Source organism: Somniosus microcephalus, unplaced genomic scaffold (genome assembly GCF_052327205.1).
Source record: "Somniosus microcephalus isolate GS21.2 unplaced genomic scaffold, FLI_Smic_1.0 unresolved_chr1, whole genome shotgun sequence".
Classification (NCBI taxonomy): Eukaryota; Metazoa; Chordata; class Chondrichthyes; order Squaliformes; family Somniosidae; genus Somniosus; species Somniosus microcephalus.
In genome coordinates, this window is record NW_028225179.1 from 26279907 (window position 1) to 26299632 (window position 19726).

General features: G+C 44.0%; 8 non-coding genes across 8 annotated transcripts; 2 read left to right on the forward strand and 6 right to left on the reverse strand.

Annotated features, from left to right (window-relative positions):
• Positions 1–7578: 7578 nt before the first annotated feature.
• On the reverse strand, positions 7579–7666 carry trnap-ugg (transfer RNA proline (anticodon UGG)). The gene is given in 2 exon segments: positions 7579–7614; positions 7631–7666. It is a non-coding gene; the product is annotated as a tRNA-Pro (tRNA).
• A 1520-nt stretch (positions 7667–9186) lies between these two features.
• trnap-ugg (transfer RNA proline (anticodon UGG)) lies at positions 9187–9274 on the reverse strand. Its single transcript is given in 2 exon segments — positions 9187–9222; positions 9239–9274. It is a non-coding gene; the product is annotated as a tRNA-Pro (tRNA).
• Positions 9275–10785: 1511 nt separating this feature from the next.
• On the reverse strand, positions 10786–10873 carry trnap-ugg (transfer RNA proline (anticodon UGG)). Its single transcript is given in 2 exon segments — positions 10786–10821; positions 10838–10873. It is a non-coding gene; the product is annotated as a tRNA-Pro (tRNA).
• Positions 10874–12383: 1510 nt separating this feature from the next.
• On the reverse strand, positions 12384–12471 carry trnap-ugg (transfer RNA proline (anticodon UGG)). Its single transcript is given in 2 exon segments — positions 12384–12419; positions 12436–12471. It is a non-coding gene; the product is annotated as a tRNA-Pro (tRNA).
• Positions 12472–12980: 509 nt separating this feature from the next.
• Positions 12981–13062, forward strand: trnad-guc (transfer RNA aspartic acid (anticodon GUC)). The gene has a single exon. It is a non-coding gene; the product is annotated as a tRNA-Asp (tRNA).
• A 919-nt stretch (positions 13063–13981) lies between these two features.
• Positions 13982–14069, reverse strand: trnap-ugg (transfer RNA proline (anticodon UGG)). The gene is given in 2 exon segments: positions 13982–14017; positions 14034–14069. It is a non-coding gene; the product is annotated as a tRNA-Pro (tRNA).
• Positions 14070–15587: 1518 nt separating this feature from the next.
• On the reverse strand, positions 15588–15675 carry trnap-ugg (transfer RNA proline (anticodon UGG)). Its single transcript is given in 2 exon segments — positions 15588–15623; positions 15640–15675. It is a non-coding gene; the product is annotated as a tRNA-Pro (tRNA).
• A 509-nt stretch (positions 15676–16184) lies between these two features.
• trnas-gcu (transfer RNA serine (anticodon GCU)) lies at positions 16185–16266 on the forward strand. The gene has a single exon. It is a non-coding gene; the product is annotated as a tRNA-Ser (tRNA).
• Positions 16267–19726: the final 3460 nt, after the last annotated feature.

Below are 19726 nucleotides of genomic sequence, written 5' to 3' on the forward strand. Positions count from 1 at the left end.
AAATAAAATTAGATAGTAGAGCCGCCAAATAACTGCCTCATTTACATGAATCATTTAATAAAACCTTTCAGAGAATCAGAGAGTCATACATCACAGAAGGAGGCCATTTGCCCCGTCGTGCTCTTGAAAGAACAATCCAATTATTCCCAGCCCTTTCCCCATACCCCTGAAAATTTTTCCAATTCAAGTATTTATCCAATTCCCTTTTGCAAGTTACTATTGAATCTGCTTCCATCACCATTTCAGGCAGAACATTACAGATGATAAGAACTCGCAATGTTAAACAATCTCCTCATCTCCCCTCTGGTTCTTTTGCCAATTACATTCAATCTGAGTCCTCTGTTGTCCTCTGGGTGTTGCCAGGAATGGAGAATTTTGGCCCTCAGGAAAGATTGGATAGGCTGGAGTTGTTTTCTTTGGAACAGAGGAGGTGGAGGGGAGACTTAATTGAGGTGTATAAAATAATGAGAGGCCGAGCTAGAGTGGATAGGAAGCACCTATTTCAGTTAGCTGAGAGGTCAATAACAAGGAGGCATATATTTAAAGTAATTGTTAGAAGGATTAGAGGAGAGTTGAGGAGAAGTTTTTTCATCCAAAGGCTGGCGGGTGTTTGTAACTCACTGCCTGAAATGGTGGTAGAGGCAGAAACACTCACCATATTTGAAAAGTACTTCGATATGCACTTGATGTGCCATAAACTGCAAGGCAATGGGCCAACAGCTGGAAAGTGGGATTAGGCTGGATCGCTCTTTCGATCCGAGCCGATGGCCCTCCTTCTGTGCCGTACATTTCTAAGGTTCTATGATTCTAACAGGTAATGAGTTCTCCGAGGTGTCCTGGGCATATCTGTGTCCAACAGCCAACAGCACTAGTGGGATCTTGCTGTGTAGAAATTGGCTGCCGTGTTTTCCTACATTATAAGCAGTGAGTATGCTTCAAAAAGTACTTCAGTTTCTGTAAAGCAATTTAACAAAATTGCCATTCATGGGATGTGGGTGTCGCTGGAAAACCATCATTTATTGCACAACCCTAATTGCCCTTGAGAAGGTGGTGCTGATTGCCTTTTTGAACCACTGCAGTCCGTGAGGTGAAGGTACCCACAGTGCTGTTAGGGAAAGTGTTCCCGGATTTTGACACAGCGACAATGAAGAAACATCGATATACTTCAAGGTCAGGATGGTGCATGCCTTGGAGGTGGTGGTGTTCCCATGCGCTAACAGCTTTTGTTCTTCTATGAGATACAGGTCGTGGTTTTGGGAGGTGCTGTGGAAGAAGCTTTGGCACTTGTGTAGCGCGATTGTTACTTTCCACGTATCAGACAAGCCTGAATGTTGTCCACGTCTTGCTGCATGCAGGCCAGGATTGCTTCATTATCTGATGAGATGAGAATGGAACCATCGCTGACCATCCCCACTTCTGATCTTATGATAGAGGGAAGGTCATTGATGGAGCAGGTGAAGATTAACTCCTGGAATTATGTCCCGGTGCTGACATGATTGACCTCCAACAACCACAAGCATCTTCCTTTATGCTAGGTATGTCTCCAGCAGTGGCGTTTCCACGCCCCACCCCCCGCGTCCCCGCACAAATTACATTGACTTCAATATTACTCGGGCTCCGTGATGCAACACTTGGTCTAATGCTGTTTTGATGCTAAGAGCAATCACTCTCAGCTCGCTTTTAGAATTGAGCTCCTTTCTCCATGTTAGGATCAAGGATGTAAAGAGGTCTGGGACCTAGTGGTCCCGTCGGGACACAGACTGAGCATTGGTGAGCAATTGGGATGTCCCAAAGTCGTGAAAAGTGCTTTAGGAGTGCGAGTTCTCTTTTAACTATTTAGAAACGACTAACACTTGCGTGATGATTATTTATAGGAACAGATGGTCATCGAGCTGGGTGCTCTTGTGCACCAGTCGCTGAAGGTAAGCATGCAGGTGCAGCAGGCGGTTAAGAAGGCAAATGGTATGTTGGCCTTCGTAGCAAAAGGGTTCGAGTACAAGAACAAGGATGGCTTGCTGCAGTGGTACAGGGCCTTGGTGAGACCGCACCTTAAATATTGTGTGCAGTTTTGGTCACCTTATCTGAGGAAGGACGTTCTTGCCATGGAGGGAGTGCAGCGAAGATTCACCAGGCTGATACCTGGGATGGCAGGAATGACGTACGAGGAGAGATTGTATCAATTGGGCTTATACTCACTGGAGTTTAGAAAATTGAGAGGGGATCTCATCGAAACCTATAGCATTCTGTCAGGTGTGGACAGAGTAGATGCAGAAAGGATGTTTCTGATGGCCGTGGAGTCCAGAACCAGGGGTCATAGTCTAAGGATAAGGGGTAAGCCATTTAGGACTGAAATGAGGATGAATTTCTTCACCCAGAGAGTGGTGAACCTGTGGAATTCTCTGCCACAGAGGGCGGTGGAGGCCAGTTCATTAATTATATTCAAGAAAGAGTTGGATATATTTCTGGAGGCTAAAGGGATCAAGGGATATGGGGAGAAGGCAGGGACAGGGTATTGAATTTGGATGATCAGCCATGATCTCATTGAATGGCGGAGAAGGCTCGAAGGGACGAATGGCCTACTCCTGCTCCGATCTTCTATGTTTCTATGTTGCTATGTTAACCCCACCTTCCTCTCCCCACAGAACCTGCCAGGGTGTACCAACATGGCCCGTTTATAAATGTTGATATTAAATAAATGGTTCCTTCTATACTCATTAATGACTTAGAAAACACAATACAGAGCCAAATATCCACGTTTGCCAATGTTGCAAAGGTTGGTGGTACGGTAAGGCGTGTAGGGAGCAGCATATAATTGCAAAGATATATAGATAGATTCAGTGAATGGGCAAAAGAGTGGCTGATGGATTTCAACGCAGGTAAGTATGTAGTCATTCATTTTAGACCAAAATAGTAGACCCGAGTATTAATTACATGGTGCACAGCTCGGAACAGCGGAGTTTCAAAGTGATTTCGGCTCCATGTTCACAGACCACTAAAATGTAGCAGTAAGGTACAGAAATAATCAAAAAATCTCACAGCATGTTAGGCTGTATAACGAGGGGCTAGAAAATATAGGAGAGGAAGTTATTCTACGGGTATACAGAGATCTGGTTAGAACACATCTGGAGTTCTGTGTACAGCTCTGGGCACCGTCCGATAAAAGGATAGATTGACCTTGGAGGAAGTGCGGTGCACATTCACCAGAACGTTACCAGCGCTCCAATGGTTAACATATGAGGAGAGATTACATAAACTGGGCTTGTATTTCCTGGAATATAGAAGGTTGTGGCATTTGATTGAGGTTTTTAAGGTTTTGGAACGCATTGATAAGGTAGATAGAGAGAATACTTTTTTTGCCATTGGTGGGGGAGGCTAGAACAAGGGGACAGAATCGAAAAATCAGAGGCAGGCCATTCGGGAAAGAAGTTAGGAAGCATTACTTCACACGAAGGTTGGTAGCAGTGTGGAACTCTCTCCCACAAAATAGCAGTATATGCCATCTCTGCTAAACCTGCGTTAAAATGATATGCAGTCAGTGCAGATGGATGGAGTTAAGACGCAGCTCAGCCATGAAGTAATTGAATGGCGAATAGGCTCGAGGGGCTGAATGGACTCTTCCTGTTCCTATGTTCAGAACACCAATGTAAATGAAGAAACGCTGTTTGAAGGGTTCAAATGGCTTCTTACCAAAATATGCATTGGTTTTACTTTCAATGGCCATTGGCTAAGCATTTACATGAAGTGGAGATCGAACCTACGCTGACAAACGTCCATTAGATACTAAGCCCAACACGTTAGCTACGCGGTGTCTTCGGCTGAGAGACAAATAATAGGCGAGGAATCCTCGTTCTTTTCGGCATACTCTCATGGGATCTGAAGCCCCGGTTTAAAGTCTTACTAGAAAGACGGCACCGCCGACACTGCAGCACTTCCTCAGTACTGCAATGGAGTGTCAGACTGGATTATGTGCTCAAGCCTCTGGATCATTCTGTGTCTGTTTAAACCGGCAGCGCTCACAGTCCCGGATCTTTCCCTTTTTTGAAAAGTAGAGCGATTTCAGCTTGGATGACCGAGTTGTTCAGTTTAACTAAATGCGGCGCGGTTCGTCCGGGATTGGAACGCGGTACCGCTCGCATTTTAAACTGTGAAAATCCCAAAGCAACAATCAATGCCCCTAGGCCAATGAGCCGCCACTGCTATTCAGCTATTTGCATTGAGTTTCACTGCGCTGGTCCGAACCCAGCTCGCAGAGGACTTGTTTATTCAGTTGAAATATGTTTATCCTTTACTCAATCCACTTCATTTTTCGAACAGCTTCCTTGAATCTGATCACAATTCTCCCCATAAAAAGAGATTTAGCAGCATCAGCAGCTGTGTGGCCTAATGGCTAAGGCGCCTGACTTTGGCTGCGAATTCTTCAGTTATCAAAAGATTGCAGGTTCGAGTTCTGTCACGGTCATTTAATTATCTGGGTGGCACTTTTTCTATTCTGAATCTGGCTTCAAACCGACCATTTTTGAAAGTCCCTCACCTGAAGGAACATTAAGTTAATTGTACATTTTCTACATTGTAGATATGTGTGCACGGACAGGATAAGTGGTGAAGTTGACTTTCTTTCAGGGTATTTCTGCTTAGATGCAAAAAGCAGGAAATGGAATGTCTGAGAGCGCTGCATCGGTGAGACGGGTTGGCCGAGAGGTAAAGGCAATGGACTGCTAAAACAGTCAAGACGAGAATGGGATTCAAACCCACGCGTGCAGCGCAAAATGGCTTAGCAGTCCATCGCCTTACCCTCTCGGCCACCTCGTTGCAGAAATGCACCGCGTTCAGCCTTTCCCTTTCCTGCGTTTTGCATCTAAACAGAAATACACTGAAAGCACTTTGCGTCCAAGAATAAACCGAGCATCGTACATTTTCTGCATTGCAGATCTGTGTGCACGGGCAGGATAAGCGGCGAAGTGGACTTTCTTTCAGGGTATTGCTGCTTAGATGCAAAAAGTAGGAAATGGAACGGCTGAGAGCGGAGCGTCGACGCGACGAAGTGGACGAGAGGTTAAGGTGATGGGCGGCTAATCCATTGTGCGCTACACGCGTGTGTTCGAATCTCATTCTCGTCGTAACTGGGGTACATGTTTGATGCTGATACACTTTCACAGCATTTCACTGAATCTTTCTTAAAATATTCCAAGAAATTTCTCAACCCACCTTGAATGAAAGTGGAGATGAGATCGTGAATCGGAGAATTGAGAACCCTCTCTTCCTTCTTCCTTCCTTTGAGATTGGCACCGAATGAAAAGACTAGCGGCAACAGAGGCAAATGATTAGGGAACAGGAACATAAATTTCTCCTTTGGAATTTCAAAAATATTTATCAAACTTAAAGACGAGATTTTCTGTTTTGGGTCTTTGGTTGAGAGATAAATAATGCGCGAGAAATCCTCGTTCTTTTCAGCATTCTCTCATGGGATCTGAAGCCCCAGTTTAACATCTTACTAGAAGGACGGCACTGCCGACAGTGCAGCACTACCTCAGTACTGCCCTGGAGTGTCAGCCTGGATTATGCACTCAAGTCTCTGGAGTGAGGCTTGAGTGTGCTGCCGCTGAGCCACGGCTGACACCTAAACTCAGTTCATTTGGCTGGAGTAAAATGACGGAGATAATGGGAAAAATGATAATGGAGTAAATTTTCAACTTGGTGTCCAAGATTAAACCGGGCATCGTTTTAGAAACAGCCCGATTTATGTTGCCATAGATTTCATAAGCTTTGAAAATCAGGCCTGTCGAAAATGGGCGGGGTCGCGGTCAGTTGCGAATCATTCTGGGTCTGTTTAAACCGCGAGTGCTCACAGCCCCGGATCATTCTGTGTCTGTTTGAAATGGCAGAGCTCACAATCTCGGATCATGCCGTTTTTTTAGAAGCAGAGCGATTTCAGCTTTGATGACCGAGTTGTTGAGTTTAACAAAATGTGCCAGGGCTCGTCCGGGATTTGAACCCGGGACCTCTCGCATTTTAATCGTGAAATGCCCAAAGCGAGAATCATAACCCTAGACCAACGAGCCGCCGATATCATTTCCCATTTGCATTGAGTTTCACTGCGCTGGTGCGAATCCAGCTCACAGAGGACCTGTTAATACAGTTGAAATATTTTTATCTTTTCCTCAATCCACTTCTTTTTTCGAGCAGTTTCCTTGAACCTGCTCACAATTCGCCCCATAAAAAGAGATTCAGCGGCATCAGCGGCCGCATAGACTAATGGATTAGGCATCTGACTTCTGTTGCAAATTCTTCAGTTATCAGAAGATTGAAGGTTCAAGTCCTACAAAGGTCTTTTAATTATCTGGGCGACACTTTTTATATTCTGAATCTGGCGTGAAACCGGCCATTTTTGACAGTCCCTCATCTGAAGTAACGGAAGGCCTGTTGCTTCCATTAAGCTGATTGTACATTTTCAACATTGTAGATCTGTGTGCACGGGCAGGATAAGCGGTGAAGTTGAATTTCTTTCAGGGTAGTTCTAATTAGATGTAAAAAGCAAGAAATGGAATGTCTGAAAGCAGTATATTGGTGAGACGAGCTGGTCGAGCGGTTAAGGCGATGGACTGCTAATCCATTGTGCTCTGCACGTGAGGGTTCGAATCCCATCCGCGTCGTTACTGTATTACACGTTTGATGCTGATGCACTTTTAAAGCATTTCACTGAATCTTACTTGAAATACAATTTCGTGAAAATTGTGCTGGTGTTGCTGGTCTGTGCCCCTGCATTGCTCATATCTTGGTAAATTAAAATATTCCAAGAAATTTCTCAACCCACCTTGAATGAAAGTGGAGATGAGATCGTGAATCGGAGATTGAGAACCCTCTCTTCCTTCTTCCTTCCTTTGAGATTGGCACCGAATGAAAAGACTAGCGGCAACAGAGGCAAATGATTAGGGAACAGGAACATAAATTTCTCCTTTGCAATTTCAAAAATATTTATCAAACTTAAAGACGAGATTTTCTGTTTTTGGGTCTTTTGTTGAGAGATAAATAATGCGCGAGAAATCCTCGTTCTTTTCAGCATTCTCTCATGGGATCTGAAGCCCCAGTTTAACATCTTACTAGAAGGACGGCACTGCCGACAGTGCAGCACTACCTCAGTACTGCCCTGGAGTGTCAGCCTGGATTATGCACTCAAGTCTCTGGAGTGAGGCTTGAGTATGCTGCCGCTGAGCCACGGCTGACACCTAAACTCAGTTCATTTGGCTGGAGTAAAATGACGGAGATAATGGGAAAAATGATAATGGAGTAAATTTTCAACTTGGTGTCCAAGATTAAACCGGGCATCGTTTTAGAAACAGCCCGATTTATGTTGCCATAGATTTCATAAGCTTTGAAAATCAGGCCTGTCGAAAATGGGCGGGGTCGTGGTCAGTTGCGAATCATTCTGGGTCTGTTTAAACCGCGAGTGCTCACAGCCCCGGATCATTCTGTGTCTGTTTGAAATGGCAGAGCTCACAATCTCGGATCATGCCGTTTTTTTTAGAAGCAGAGCGATTTCAGCTTTGATGACCGAGTTGTTGAGTTTAACAAAATGTGTCAGGGCTCGTCCGGGATTTGAACCCGGGACCTCTCGCATTTTAATCGTGAAATGCCCAAAGCGAGAATCATACCCCTAGACCAACGAGCCGCCGATGTCATTTCCCATTTGCATTGAGGTTCACTGCGCTGGTGCGAATCCAGCTCACAGAGGACCTGTTAATACAGTTGAAATATTTTTATCTTTTCCTCAATCCACTTCTTTTTTCCAGCAGTTTCCTTGAACCTGCTCACAATTCGCCCCATAAAAAGAGATTCAGCGGTATCAGCGGCCTCATAGACTAATGGATTAGGCATCTGACTTCTGTTGCAAATTCTTCAGTTATCAGAAGATTGAAGGTTCAAGTCCTACAAAGGTCTTTTAATTATCTGGGCGAAACTTTTTATATTCTGAATCTGGCGTGAAACCGGCCATTTTTGACAGTCCCTCATCTGAAGTAACGGAAGGCCTGTTGCTTACATTAAGCTGATTGTACATTTTCAACATTGTAGATCTGTGTGCACGGGCAGGATAAGCGGTGAAGTTGAATTTCTTTCAGGGTAGTTCTAATTAGATGTAAAAAGCAACAAATGGAATGTCTGAAAGCAGTATATTGGTGAGACGAGGTGGCCGAGAGGTAAAGGCGATGGACTGCTAATCCATTGTGCTCTGCACGCGTGGGTTGTAATCCCATCCTCGTCGTTATTGTATTACACGTTTGATGCTGATGCACTTTCCAAGCATTTCACTGAATCTTACTTGAAATACAATTTCGTGAAAATTGCACTGGTGTTGCTGGTCTGTGCCCCTGCATTGCCCATATCTTGTTAAAATTAAAATATTCCAAGGAATTTCTCAACCCACCTTGAATGAAAGTGGAGATGAGATCGTGAATCGGAGAATTGAGAACTCTCTCTTCCTTCTTCCTTCCTTTGAGATTGGCACCGAATGAAAAGACTAGCGGCAACAGAGGCAAATGATTAGGGAACAGGAACATAAATTTCTCCTTTGGAATTTCAAAAATATTTATCAAACTTAAAGACGAGATTTTCTGTTTTTGGGTCTTTTGTTGAGAGATAAATAATGCGCGAGAAATCCTCGTTCTTTTCAACATTCTCTCGTGGGATCTGAAGCCCCAGTTTAATATCTTACTAGAAGGACGGCACTGCCGACAGTGCAGCACTACCTCAGTACTGCCCTGGAGTGTCAGCCTGGATTATGCACTCAAGTCTCTGGAGTGAGGCTTGAGTATGCTGCCGCTGAGCCACGGCTGACACCTAAACTCAGTTCATTTGGCTGGAGCAAAATGACGGAGATAATGGGAAAAATGATAATGGAGTAAATTTTCAACTTGGTGTCCAAGATTAAACCGGGCATCGTTTTAGAAACAGCCCGATTTATGTTGCCATAGATTTCATAAGCTTTGAAAATCAGGCCTGTCGAAAATGGGCGGGGTCGCGGTCAGTTGCGAATCATTCTGGGTCTGTTTAAACCGCGAGTGCTCACAGCCCCGGATCATTCTGTGTCTGTTTGAAATGGCAGAGCTCACAATCTCGGATCATGCCGTTTTTTTAGAAGTAGAGCGATTTCAGCTTTGATGACCGAGTTGTTGAGTTTAACAAAATGCGCCAGGGCTCGTCCGGGATTTGAACCCGGGACCTCTCGCATTTTAATCGTGAAATGCCCAAAGCGAGAATCATACCCCTAGACCAACGAGCCACCGATGTCATTTCCCATTTGCATTGAGTTTCACTGCGCTGGTGCGAATCCAGCTCACAGAGGACCTGTTAATACAGTTGAAATATTATTATCTTTTCCTCAATCCACTTCTTTTTTCGAGCAGTTTCCTTGAACCTGCTCACAATTCGCCCCATAAAAAGAGATTCAGCGGCATCAGCGGCCGCATAGACGAATGGATTAGGCATCTGACTTCTGTTGCAAATTCTTCAGTTATCAGAAGATTGAAGGTTCAAGCCCTACAAAGGTCTTTTAATTATCTGGGCGACACTTTTTATATTCTGAATCTGGCGTGAAACCGGCCATTTTTGACAGTCCCTCATCTGAAGTAACGGAAGGCCTGTTGCTTACATTAAGCTGATTGTACATTTTCAACATTGTAGATCTGTGTGCACGGGCAGGATAAGCGGTGAAGTTGAATTTCTTTCAGGGTAGTTCTAATTAGATGTAAAAAGCAAGAAATTGAATGTCTGAAAGCAGTATATTGGTGAGACGAGGTGGTCGAGCGGTTAAGGCGATGGACTGCTAATCCATTGTGCTCTGCACGCGTGGGTCCGAATCCCATCCTCGTCGTTACTGTATTACACGTTTGATGCTGATGCACTTTCCAAGCATTTCACTGAATCGTACTTGAAATACAATTTCGTGAAAATGGCGCTGGTGTTGCTGGTCTGTGCCCCTGCATTGCCCATATCTTGTTAAAATTAAAATATTGCAAGAAATTTCTCAACCCACCTTGAATGAAAGTGGAGATGAGATCGTGAATCGGAGAATTGAGAACCCTCTCTTCCTTCTTCCTTCCTTTGAGATTGGCACCGAATGAAAAGACTAGCGGCAAATGATTAGGGAACAGTAACATAAATTTCTCCTTTGGAATTTCAAAAATATTTATCAAACTTAAAGAAGAGATTTTCTGTTTTTGGGTCTTTGGTTGAGAGATAAATAATGCGCGAGAAATCCTCGTTCTTTTCAGCATTCTCTCATGGGATCTGAAGCCCCAGTTTAACATCTTACTAGAAGGACGGCACTGCCGACAGTGCAGCACTACCTCAGTACTGCCCTGGAGTGTCAGCCTGGATTATGCACTCAAGTCTCTGGAGTGAGGCTTGAGTATGCTGCCGCTGAACCACGGCTGACACCTAAACTCAGTTCATTTGGCTGGAGTAAAATGACGGAGATAATGGGAAAAATGATAATGGAGTAAATTTTCAACTTGGTGTCCAAGATTAAACCGGGCATCGCTTTAGAAACAGCCCGATTTATGTTGCCATAGATTTCATAAGCTTTGAAAATCAGGCCTGTCGAAAATGGGCGGGGTCGCGGTCAGTTGCGAATCATTCTGGGTCTGTTTAAACCGCGAGTGCTCACAGCCCCGGATCATTCTGTGTCTGTTTGAAATGGCAGAGCTCACAATCTCGGATCATGCCGTTTTTTTAGAAGCAGAGCGATTTCAGCTTTGCTGACCGAGTTGTTGAGTTTAACAAAATGTGCCAGGGCTCGTCCGGGATTTGAACCCGGGACCTCTCGCATTTTAATCGTGAAATGCCCAAAGCGAGAATCATACCCCTAGACCAACGAGCCGTCGATGTCATTTCCCATTTGCATTGAGTTTCACTGCGCTGTTGCGAATCCAGCTCACAGAGGACCTGTTAATACAGTTGAAATATTTTTATCTTTTCCTCAATCCACTTCTTTTTTCGAGCAGTTTCCTTGAACCTGCTCACAATTCGCCCCATAAAAAGAGATTCAGCGGCATCAGCGGCCGCATAGACTAATGGATTAGGCATCTGACTTCTGTTGCAAATTCTTCAGTTATCAGAAGATTGAAGGTTCAAGTCCTACAAAGGTCTTTTAATTATCTGGGCGACACTTTTTATATTCTGAATCTGGCGTGAAACCGGCCATTTTTGACAGTCCCTCATCTGAAGTAACGGAAGGCCTGTTGCTTACATTAAGCTGATTGTACATTTTCAACATTGTAGATCTGTGTGCACGGGCAGGATAAGCGGTGAAGTTGAATTTCTTTCAGGGTAGTTCTAATTAGATGTAAAAAGCAAGAAATGGAATATCTTAAAGCAGTATATTGGTGAGACGAGGTGGTCGAGCGGTTAAGGCGATGGACTGCTAATCCATTGTGCTCTGCACGCGTGGGTCCGAATCCCATCCTCGTCGTTACTGTATTACACGTTTGATGCTGATGCACTTTCCATGCATTTCACTGAATCTTACTTGAAATACAATTTCGTGAAAATGGCGCTGGTGTTGCTGGTCTGTGCCCCTGCATTGCTCATATCTTGGTAAATTAAATTTTTCCAAGAAATTTCTCAACCCACCTTGAATGAAAGTGGAGATGTGGATCGTGAATCGGAGATTGAGAACCCTCTCTTCCTTCTTCCTTCCTTTGAGATTGGCACCGAATGAAAAGACCAGAGGCAAATGATTAGGGAACAGGAACATAAATTTCTCCTTTGGAATTTCAAAAATATTTATCAAACTTAAAGACGAGATTTTCTGTTTTTGGGTCTTTGGTTGAGAGATAAATAATGCGCGAGAAATCCTCGTTCTTTTCAGCATTCTCTCATGGGATCTGAAGCCCCAGTTTAACATCTTACTAGAAGGACGGCACTGCCGACAGTGCAGCACTACCTCAGTACTGCCCTGGAGTGTCAGCCTGGATTATGCACTCAAGTCTCTGGAGTGAGGCTTGAGTATGCTGCCGCTGAGCCACGGCTGACACCTAAACTCAGTTCATTTGGCTGGAGTAAAATGACGGAGATAATGGGAAAAATGATAATGGAGTAAATTTTCAACTTGGTGTCCAAGATTAAACCGGGCATCGTTTTAGAAACAGCCCGATTTATGTTGCCATAGATTTCATAAGCTTTGAAAATCAGGCCTGTCGAAAATGGGCGGGGTCGCGGTCAGTTGCGAATCATTCTGGGTCTGTTTAAACCGCGAGTGCTCACAGCCCCGGATCATTCTGTGTCTGTTTGAAATGGCAGAGCTCACAATCTCGGATCATGCCGTTTTTTTAGAAGCAGAGCGATTTCAGCTTTGATGACCGAGTTGTTGAGTTTAACAAAATGTGCCAGGGCTCGTCCGGGATTTGAACCCGGGACCTCTCGCATTTTAATCGTGAAATGCCCAAAGCGAGAATCATACCCCTAGACCAACGAGCCGCCGATGTCATTTCCCATTTGCATTGAGTTTCACTGCGCTGGTGCGAATCCAGCTCACAGAGGACCTGTTAATACAGTTGAAATATTTTTATCTTTTCCTCAATCCACTTGTTTTTTCGAGCAGTTTCCTTGAACCTGCTCACAATTCGCCCCATAAAAAGAGATTCAGCGGCATCAGCGGCCGCATAGACTAATGGATTAGGCATCTGACTTCTGTTGCAAATTCTTCAGTTATCAGAAGATTGAAGGTTCAAGTCCTACAAAGGTCTTTTAATTATCTGGGCGACACTTTTTATATTCTGAATCTGGCGTGAAACCGGCCATTTTTGACAGTCTCTCATCTGAAGTAACGGAAGGCCTGTTGCTTACATTAAGCTGATTGTACATTTTCAACATTGTAGATCTGTGTGCACGGGCAGGATAAGCGGTGAAGTTGAATTTCTTTCAGGGTAGTTCTAATTAGATGTAAAAAGCAAGAAATTGAATATCTGAAAGCAGTGCATTGGTGAGACGAGGTGGCCGAGAGGTTAAGGCGATGGACTGTCAATCCATTGTGCTCTGCACGCGTGGGTTGGAATCCCATCCTCGTCGTTACTGTATTACACGTTTGATGCTGATGCACTTTCCAAGCATTTCACTGAATCTTACTTGAAATACAATTTCGTGAAAATTGCACTGGTGTTGCTGGTCTGTGCCCCTGCATTGCTCATATCTTGTTAAAATTAAAATATTCCAAGAAATTTCTCAACCCACCTTGAATGAAAGTGGAGATGAGATCGTGAATCGGAGATTGAGAACCCTCTCTTCCTTCTTCCTTCCTTTGAGATTGGCACCGAATGAAAAGACCAGAGGCAAATGATTAGGGAACAGGAACATCAATTTCTCCTTTGGAATTTCAAAAATATTTATCAAACTTAAAGACGAGATTTTCTGTTTTTGGGTCTTTGGTTGAGAGATAAATAATGCGCGAGAAATCCTCGTTCTTTTCAGCATTCTCTCATGGGATCTGAAGCCCCAGTTTAACATCTTACTAGAAGGACGGCACTGCCGACAGTGCAGCACTACCTCAGTACTGCCCTGGAGTGTCAGCCTGGATTATGCACTCAAGTCTCTGGAGTGAGGCTTGAGTATGCTGCCGCTGAGCCACGGCTGACACCTAAACTCAGTTCATTTGGCTGGAGTAAAATGACGGAGATAATGGGAAAAATGATAATGGAGTAAATTTTCAACTTGGTGTCCAAGATCAAACCGGGCATCGTTTTAGAAACAGCCCGATTTACGTTGCCATAGATTTCATAAGCTTTGAAAATCAGGCCTGTCGAAAATGGGCGGGGTCGCGGTCAGTTGCGAATCATTCTGGGTCTGTTTAAACCGCGAGTGCTCACAGCCCCGGATCATTCTGTGTCTGTTTGAAATGGCAGAGCTCACAATCTCGGATCATGCCGTTTTTTTAGAAGCAGAGCGATTTCAGCTTTGATGACCGAGTTGTTGAGTTTAACAAAATGTGCCAGGGCTCGTCCGGGATTTGAACCCGGGACCTCTCGCATTTTAATCGTGAAATGCCCAAAGCGAGAATCATACCCCTAGACCAACGAGCCGCCGATGTCATTTCCCATTTGCATTGAGTTTCACTGCGCTGGTGCGAATCCAGCTCACAGAGGACCTGTTAATACAGTTGAAATATTTTTATCTTTTCCTCAATCCACTTCTTTTTTCGAGCAGTTTCCTTGAACCTGCTCACAATTCGCCCCATAAAAAGAGATTCAGCGGCATCAGCGGCCGCATAGACTAATGGATTAGGCATCTGACTTCTGTTGCAAATTCTTCAGTTATCAGAAGATTGAAGGTTCAAGTCCTACAAAGGTCTTTTAATTATCTGGGCGACACTTTTTATATTCTGAATCTGGCGTGAAACCGGCCATTTTTGACAGTCTCTCATCTGAAGTAACGGAAGGCCTGTTGCTTCCATTAAGCTGATTGTACATTTTCAACATTGTAGATCTGTGTGCACGGGCAGGATAAGCGGTGAAGTTGAATTTCTTTCAGGGTAGTTCTAATTAGATGTAAAAAGCAAGAAATTGAATATCTGAAAGCAGTGCATTGGTGAGACGAGGTGGTCGAGCGGTTAAGGCGATGGACTGCTAATCCATTGTGCTCTGCACGCGTGTGTCCGAATCCCATCCTCGTCGTTACTATATTACACGTTTGATGCTGATGCACTTTCCATGCATTTCACTGAATCTTACTTGAAATACAATTTCGTGAAAATTGCACTGCTGTTGCTGGTCTGTGCCCCTGCATTGCTCATATCTTGGTAAATTAAATTTTTCCAAGAAATTTCTCAACCAACCTTGAATGAAAGTGGAGATGAGGTCGTGAATCGGAGATTGAGAACCCTCTCTTCCTTCTTCCTTCCTTTGAGATTGGCACCGAATGAAAAGACTAGCGGCAACAGAGGCAAATGATTAGGGAACAGGAACATAAATTTCTCCTTTGGAATTTCAAAAATATTTATCAAACTTAAAGACGAGATTTTCTGTTTTTGGGTCTTTGGTTGAGAGATAAATAATGCGCGAGAAATCCTCGTTCTTTTCAGCATTCTCTCATGGGATCTGAAGCCCCAGTTTAACATCTTACTAGAAGGACGGCACTGCCGACAGTGCAGCACTACCTCAGTACTGCCCTGGAGTGTCAACCTGGATTATGCACTCAAGTCTCTGGAGTGAGGCTTGAGTATGCTGCCGCTGAGCCACGGCTGACACCTAAACTCAGTTCATTTGGCTGGAGTAAAATGACGGAGATAATGGGAAAAATGATAATGGAGTAAATTTTCAACTTGCTGTCCAAGATTAAACCGGGCATCGTTTTAGAAACAGACCGATTTATGTTGCCATAGATTTCATAAGCTTTGAAAATCAGGCCTGTCGAAAATGGGCGGGGTCGCGGTCAGTTGCGAATCATTCTGGGTCTGTTTAAACCGCGAGTGCTCACAGCCCCGGATCATTCTGTGTCTGTTTGAAATGGCAGAGCTCACAATCTCGGATCATGCCGTTTTTTTAGAAGCAGAGCGATTTCAGCTTTGATGACCGAGTTGTTGAGTTTAACAAAATGTGCCAGGGCTCGTCCGGGATTTGAACCCGGGACCTCTCGCATTTTAATCGTGAAATGCCCAAAGCGAGAATCATACCCCTAGACCAACGAGCCGCCGATGTCATTGCCCATTTGCATTGAGTTTCACTGCGCTGGTGCGAATCCAGCTCACAGAGGACCTGTTAATACAGTTGAAATATTTTTATCTTTTCCTCAATCCACTTCTTTTTTCGAACAGTTTCCTTGAACCTGCTCACAATTCGCCCCATAAAAAGAGATTCAGCGGCATCAGCGGCCGCATAGACTAATGGATTAGGCATCTGACTTCTGTTGCAAATTCTTCAGTTATCAGAAGATTGAAGGTTCAAGTCCTACAAAGGTCTTTTAATTATCTGGGCGACACTTTTTATATTCTGAATCTGGCGTGAAACCGGCCATTTTTGACAGTCCCTCATCTGAAGTAACGGAAGGCCTGTTGCTTACATTAAGCTGATTGTACATTTTCAACATTGTAGATCTGTGTGCACGGGCAGGATAAGCGGTGAAGTTGAATTTCTTTCAGGGTAGTTCTAATTAGATGTAAAAAGCAAGAAATGGAATATCTGAAAGGAGTATATTGGTGAGACGAGGTGGCCGAGAGGTTAAGGCGATGGACTGCTAATCCATTGTGCTCTGCACGCGTGGGTTCGAATCCCATCCTCGTCGTTACTGTATTACACGTTTGATGCTGATGCACTTTCCAAGCATTTCACTGAATCTTACTTGAAATACAATTTCGTGAAAATTGCACTGGTGTTGCTGGTCTGTGCCCCTGCATTGCTCATATCTTGGTAAAATTAAAATATTCCAAGAAATTTCTCAACCCACCTTGAATGAAAGTGGAGATGAGATCGTGAATCGGAGATTGAGAACCCTCTCTTCCTTCTTCCTTCCTTTGAGATTGGCACCGAATGAAAAGACCAGAGGCAAATGATTAGGGAACAGGAACATAAATTTCTCCTTTGGAATTTCAAAAATATTTATCAAACTTAAAGACGAGATTTTCTGTTTTTGGGTCTTTGGTTGAGAGATAAATAATGCGCGAGAAATCCTCGTTCTTTTCAGCATTCTCTCATGGGATCTGAAGCCCCAGTTTAACATCTTACTAGAAGGACGGCACTGCCGACAGTGCAGCACTACCTCAGTACTGCCCTGGAGTGTCAGCCTGGATTATGCACTCAAGTCTCTGGAGTGAGGCTTGAGTATGCTGCCGCTGAGCCACGGCTGACACCTGAACTCAGTTCATTTGGCTGGAGTAAAATGACGGAGATAATGGGAAAAATGATAATGGAGTAAATTTTCAACTTGGTGTCCAAGATTAAACCGGGCATCGTTTTAGAAACAGCCCGATTTATGTTGCCATAGATTTCATAAGCTTTGAAAATCAGGCCTGTCGAAAATGGGCGGGGTCGCGGTCAGTTGCGAATCATTCTGGGTCTGTTTAAACCGCGAGTGCTCACAGCCCCGGATCATTCTGTGTCTGTTTGAAATGGCAGAGCTCACAATCTCGGATCATGCCGTTTTTTTAGAAGCAGAGCGATTTCAGCTTTGATGACCGAGTTGTTGAGTTTAACAAAATGTGCCAGGGCTCGTCCGGGATTTGAACCCGGGACCTCTCGCATTTTAATCGTGAAATGCCCAAAGCGAGAATCATACCCCTGAACCAACGAGCCGCCGATGTCATTTCCTATTTGCATTGAGTTTCACTGCGCTGGTGCGAATCCAGCTCACAGAGGACCTGTTAATACAGTTGAAATATTTTTATCTTTTCCTCAATCCACTTCTTTTTTCGAACAGTTTCCTTGAACCTGCTCACAATTCGCCCCATAAAAAGAGATTCAGCGGCATCAGCGGCCGCATAGACTAATGGATTAGGCATCTGACTTCTGTTGCAAATTCTTCAGTTATCAGAAGATTGAAGGTTCAAGTCCTACAAAGGTCTTTTAATTATCTGGGCGACACTTTTTATATTCTGAATCTGGCGTGAAACCGGCCATTTTTGACAGTCCCTCATCTGAAGTAACGGAAGGCCTGTTGCTTACATTAAGCTGATTGTACATTTTCAACATTGTAGATCTGTGTGCACGGGCAGGATAAGCGGTGAAGTTGAATTTCTTTCAGGGTAGTTCTAATTAGATGTAAAAAGCAAGAAATTGAATATCTGAAAGCAGTATATTGGTGAGACGAGGTGGCCGAGAGGTTAAGGCGATGGACTGCTAATCCATTTTGCTCTGCACGCGTGGTTTCGAATCCCATCCTCGTCGTTACTGTATTACACGTTTGATGCTGATGCACTTTCCAAGCATTTCACTGAATCTTACCTGAAATACAATTTCGTGAAAATTGCACTGGTGTTGCTGGTCTGTGCCCCTGCATTGCTCATATCTTGGTAAAATTAAAATCTTCCAAAAAATGTCTCAACCCACCTTGAATGAAAGTGGAGATGAGATCGTGAATCGGAGATTGAGAACCCTCTCTTCCTTCTTCCTTCCTTTGAGATTGGCACCGAATGAAAAGACCAGAGGCAAATGATTAGGGAACAGGAACATAAATTTCTCCTTTGGAATTTCAAAAATATTTATCAAACTTAAAGACGAGATTTTCTGTTTTTGGGTCTTTGGTTGAGAGATAAATAATGCGCGAGAAATCCTCGTTCTTTTCAGCATTCTCTCATGGGATCTGAAGCCCCAGTTTAACATCTTACTAGAAGGACGGCACTGCCGACAGTGCAGCACTACCTCAGTACTGCCCTGGAGTGTCAGCCTGGATTATGCACTCAAGTCTCTGGAGTGAGGCTTGAGTATGCTGCCGCTGAGCCACGGCTGACACCTAAACTCAGTTCATTTGGCTGGAGTAAAATGACGGAGATAATGGGAAAAATGATAATGGAGTAAATTTTCAACTTGGTGTCCAAGATTAAACCGGGCATCGTTTTAGAAACAGCCCGATTTATGTTGCCATAGATTTCATAAGCTTTGAAAATCAGGCCTGTCGAAAATGGGCGGGGTCGCGGTCAGTTGCGAATCATTCTGGGTCTGTTTAAACCGCGAGTGCTCACAGCCCCGGATCATTCTGTGTCTGTTTGAAATGGCAGAGCTCACAATCTCGGATCATGCCGTTTTTTTAGAAGCAGAGCGATTTCAGCTTTGATGACCGAGTTGTTGAGTTTAACAAAATGTGCCAGGGCTCGTCCGGGATTTGAACCCGGGACCTCTCGCATTTTAATCGTGAAATGCCCAAAGCGAGAATCATACCCCTGAACCAACGAGCCGCCGATGTCATTTCCCATTTGCATTGAGTTTCACTGCGCTGGTGCGAATCCAGCTCACAGAGGACCTGTTAATACAGTTGAAATATTTTTATCTTTTCCTCAATCCACTTCTTTTTTCGAACAGTTTCCTTGAACCTGCTCACAATTCGCCCCATAAAAAGAGATTCAGCGGCATCAGCGGCCGCATAGACTAATGGATTAGGCATCTGACTTCTGTTGCAAATTCTTCAGTTATCAGAAGATTGAAGGTTCAAGTCCTACAAAGGTCTTTTAATTATCTGGGCGACACTTTTTATATTCTGAATCTGGCGTGAAACCGGCCATTTTTGACAGTCCCTCATCTGAAGTAACGGAAGGCCTGTTGCTTACATTAAGCTGATTGTACATTTTCAACATTGTAGATCTGTGTGCACGGGCAGGATAAGCGGTGAAGTTGAATTTCTTTCAGGGTAGTTCTAATTAGATGTAAAAAGCAAGAAATTGAATATCTGAAAGCAGTATATTGGTGAGACGAGGTGGCCGAGAGGTTAAGGCGATGGACTGCTAATCCATTTTGCTCTGCACGCGTGGTTTCGAATCCCATCCTCGTCGTTACTGTATTACACGTTTGATGCTGATGCACTTTCCAAGCATTTCACTGAATCTTACTTGAAATACAATTTCGTGAAAATTGCACTGGTGTTGCTGGTCTGTGCCCCTGCATTGCTCATATCTTGGTAAAATTAAAATATTCCAAGAAATTTCTCAACCCACCTTGAATGAAAGTGGAGATGAGATCGTGAATCGGAGATTGAGAACCCTCTCTTCCTTCTTCCTTCCTTTGAGATTGGCACCGAATGAAAAGACCAGAGGCAA